The sequence below is a fragment of the Ambystoma mexicanum genome, chromosome 3p (assembly GCF_040938575.1).
Source record: "Ambystoma mexicanum isolate Mex_15411 chromosome 3p, UKY_AmexF1_1, whole genome shotgun sequence".
Lineage (NCBI taxonomy): Eukaryota > Metazoa > Chordata > Amphibia > Caudata > Ambystomatidae > Ambystoma > Ambystoma mexicanum.
Genome location: NC_090925.1, coordinates 408,463,174 through 408,467,877, shown reverse-complemented (window position 1 = coordinate 408,467,877; position 4,704 = coordinate 408,463,174). Strand labels below are relative to the sequence as shown.

General features: G+C 45.0%; 1 pseudogene; it reads right to left on the bottom strand.

Moving 5' to 3' along the window:
* Positions 1-4,167: 4,167 nt before the first annotated feature.
* On the bottom strand, positions 4,168-4,316 carry LOC138581554 (U1 spliceosomal RNA; annotated as a pseudogene).
* Between the last annotated feature and the right edge of the window lie 388 nt (positions 4,317-4,704).

Here is a 4,704-nt window from a genome sequence, read left to right as displayed (position 1 = left end):
AGAAAAAGAACTTCCAAGTAAACACATTCTAACATACCTCTGTGTGAAAACTTAAGAAAAACCACATAACTGTTAAAAAGCCAATGTAATCCATGGACTCCAACTCCCAGAATCACTCAGTTACTGAGACGAGGAAGAGGAGTAACGAGTTTGTCCAAAGTGACAGGATCCTCAGACTAGTGATCCACAGGCTAGTTGTTTTTCCATAACTTCAGTGCGTGGTATATTTAAAGATGGAAAACACACTATGGACAGGAATCGTGCAGGAGATGATGTTAATCCCGTGGTTGTGACACGTGAACACCCAGAAGGCTGTCGCAATGGAGGAAGAGAAGGCGTGTGCGAGCCAAGAGGATCGTGGAGATGAGAGGAGCCACGCTGGAGCTCCTGGCAGTCAGACTGCTCACAAGGCAGCACTCTAACGCCAGTCAAAGAAGGGAAGCCGGCTTGTCACAGTGGACTGTGTAAGATGTTGGGAGAACAAAGATTGTTTGGATGGTGCGAAATTGCTGATGTGGGCAAAGCCCAAAGTTTACAAAATCAATACCCAATAAGAAGAATGTTTGAATGCAGCCAAGACAAAGTACAAAGGCAAACCTCAATCCATTACAAATGCATGAGATGCCAAAGTGGTGGAGAAGTTTGAACAACCATTGCCAAAGATAGATATAACACGCACCTCACAGTATATTATATTTTGAGATACAAAAAGAACGGTAAACATATAAGTAGTCCTACAAGAGGCTTTACAGAAAGACTTGTACAGACATTTATTATTTCAACAAGAACTGTATGAGTCCAAAGCAGATCTAAAGGAACTGTTATTTAAAGGGACAATTTGCAATGCTATCTGAAGAAGCTAGGGGAAGGGAAACATCCTCTGAGTGTAAGGGTCATTTCCCTTGGAGAACATTGTTGTTGAAGTTATTATTATACTTTTGGTTTTTAACACTTTTTGCCATCATCAAGTCAAAGACATTTCCTTGCACTTTTTGTTGTTTTGCTTGCAGTGTGAGGGACAGGATAGGACATTTTGGACACAAGGACGGATTATTAGTTACAGACTTCCTGGCACAGACAGAGCCTTAGTTTTGCTTTCTAGGTAGGGAAATTCCTCTTTATCCTAGGGCTAGAAAGGTATTTTTCCAACTTATTTTCATTTAATAAATGTCTTTTAAAACATGAATGCCTTGTGTCCGCCTCTCATTGCTGACCCTCACATCACACACACACATTTTGACTAGTGTCAAATGCATTCTTAGACAAGCATCTTGTTGTATGATTTATGCTGCAAGTTAACACCAGTCTTTGGGGTATTCATGTCCACTGGGATGCAGTTAATTCTCTACTTAGTTTCTCACTCCACTCTACTCTGCTTTTTCAAAGTGTTTCAAATTAGAGGATTGGATGCATTTGTAATCTATGTGTGGGGCTTTGTTTCTGGAAATTGTTGGTCACAACTTCTGAAAACAGGTACTATCACCCAGTACCTGGCTTCCATATTGGGGTGCTGATGTCTGTGGAACTGCTGAAGAATCATTCAAAATGTGTAAACCATGGGGGAGGTGGAAATGAGAACACTGACATCACACAAAACCCTAAAGGGCAGCTAAAACCCCTGGAATGTACCTACAACCTCAATGGGGTACTGAAGAACGTGAAAAGTGCTTAGACCCTGAGAGGAATGAGAAAACCATGGACAAGTGCCTACACCTTGATAGTGGTATTTATAACCCTGAACATGCCTAGAATCATAGAGGAGCACTGAGAAATTCCTAAACCACCTAAAGCGTGTCAGTGGGCATTGACAGTGCTTACTTTGTTAAAAAAAAACAAGTACTGGGGCTCAAATATTTTCTACGACGTGTAAGGGAGGCATGGTATCAAAAGTATGACAATGACACAAGAGGTACAAGTTTCAAAACTTTTATTAAATTCTTGGGGTTTGGAAAAACTCCTACTTCACCCTGTAGCTAGGATGAGGGTAGTCTCTACCATCAAATAATAAAGAAAACACAGTCCTAGTCAGTCTATGTCAAATCAAAATGGCTTATACTAAACAAAACAAATGCCTGCCCTATCTCTTATGCAAACAGTGTGTAAAGGGGAACGTGGATGCAAAGGAAAGTCAGTGTTATAACATAAAGGATCAAGATGGCTGAGTCAGCTCTCCTCCCACATTGGACAGCATGGAGTAAGGCGGCCCCTATAGACAGTATGACACACTCTGGCTCAGGTTATCTAAAAAAGGCAGTTCAAAACGTGGGTCGAGGCCCGCTTGGCCTTCCATATTACAGTCACTTAAGTTCACCAAAACATTCTTTCACGATTCAACAATATTCCCGTAGGTCTCCCTCTGTCTGGCTCGGACCTCTCAAGGCATCAATAGTTCACATAGGTCTCCCTCTGTCGGGCCCGGACCTCTGAAGAAAAGTACCTGATTCAATGTAAATCTCCCTCAGCCGGGCTCGGACCTTGCAATCACAGCACTTCACGTAGGTCTCCCTCTGTCGGCTTGGACTTCCCAAGGCATCAATAGTTCACGTGGGCCTCCCTCACTCGGGCTCAGACCTCTCATGAAAAGTACCTCATTCAAAGTAGATCTCCCTCATCTGGACTCAGACCTCTCACCTCGTAATCACAGCACTTGAAGGGGTTACCTTCCCCAAGTTTGATTTACATTCATTAGGGGTTTCACTTCGCCTAACTTATTTCATGTTCTAAGTCTCCCTCTGTTAGGCTCGGACCTCTCAAGAAAAGTACCTGATTCAAAGTAGATCTCCCTCAGCCAGACTCAGACCTCTGACCTTGTAATCACAGCACTTGAAGGGGTTCCCTTCCCCAAGTTTGATTTACATTCGTTAGGGGTTTCCCTTTCCCTAACTTATTTCATGTTCTAGGTCTCCCTCAGTCAGGCTCGGACCTTTTGTAACGCTCACCTTGCATCCACAGAGGTGCCTCTCGACTGGTCTGGACACTTCTGGGTACACTGCACCTTCCCCGGGGTTCATTCTATCAGGAATCAGTTCTAGGAAACAGGAGATGGATTTTAGCGACTTCTCCTTCCCTCGAGAGACCCACCTCCCAGTGTTCCCTTTGCGTTCTTTCCCCTTGGGACTTATCTCACCTTGATTTTTGGAATGTAGTGCTCTCTGTCCTGCTGCGGTGGGCAGGGGTGCATCGTTGTTGGCTTGGTCCGCCGAGTTACTTCACGGGTGACAGCCCGGAGTCCAGACCGGCTGCGACTCCACTTTTCAGGTAAGTCTTTTAGAGATTTTAGAATAATGTCTGTATTGATGAATGCTCTAAACCAGGCTTGTCCAACCTTTCTGAATGTGGGGCCGAAGCATTAACTTTTTGTCATCCACTGGGCCGGCGAGCCAAAAGTCAACAACCTCACCCAAAGCAGTATATTAAAAAGCGATATTGTGTGACCTTTGACACAATAGCATCATAGGCAGTGATAGCCATGCAGTCCCATAGATAGCTTTTGGTGTCATGGGCAGTGATCAAAGGTTAGTTGCTTGTGATTTCTTTCAGTGTCTATGTGTTAATATTTTTCTGAAATAGTGGGGGCGACCGAGCGTAGTGAGGGAGCTATAAGGTTCTAGGGAGAGTTTGGGGGGGTTTCCCCCCCCAAGAATTTTTTTCAACTATGAGGTTGAAATGGTGCATTTTACAGCAGAAAAGGTGACCAAAAAGCCATAAGTTTACAATCAATTCTAAAGGGGAACATGAAAATTCCATGTCACCAACAACAGAAAAGAACATTTTACAACACAACACATTTTAATGATCAATGTGTCCACAGTGTAAGACAGCACTGTCACTGATGTAACACATTGTCATGCTGGTTGTACCCAAAATATGCCTCTGCAGCAACATGTCTATGCTGGCTGTTCCCAATTTAGGCCAGCATTGTCCTGTACAAAGCATGATTGATGCTGCCTGAGCATGTGCAGTGTGCCCAATACATATGGTAGCTTATCTCTGTAATACACATAACTTTTGTGGTGATGAAAGAAGCATAATTCAATTCAACAGATAAAATGTGGAAAAGCGATCACCCAAAGGTGAACCTAATTGAAGAAACGCAATGTGAGCACAATATTAAAGTATGCAACCTAGCAGGCCTAATGCACACTTTACATTTTCTTTCATCAATAAATCGGGAACGCAGTCCCCCACTACCAGAAATAATGCAGTTGTGTATCCCGCATTTGGGAGCAGGGGTCAGCAAATCCGATGTGCAATGGGTAAGACTCACCCTGGGAGATCTGCCCTTGAGATCAGATTCTCCCCTGCCAGCTAAGTATGAGTTGCATGCAAGAGGGCAGGGGTTCAGTCAGTTCTGGGAGGCCCTGCTAAGCGAGGGTGAGAAGGCAGGCCCTGACCCAGCCCCAACCCTCCACCCCCCGGAAGCTCTGAGTGTCTGCAGAGCTGCCTGTCCTGCAAGTAGGGGGAAGCTCCAGCAGGCAGATCCCAGCAGAAGCGCAGATTGTAGCGCAGTTCCTTTCTCCCATCAGGCCCTGCTCGGCCCGAGATTTGTATAAATTGCAGGATGGCTCGAGCAGGCCTATTGCAGTCTGCCCACTGGCCTGTCGGCCCCACACGGGCCCATGGCCATCCTGAACGGATCTGCTCAGCGCTGGCCCCATTGATACCATCATAATCATCCTGGACCTCGACGCTCCACCACCCCTG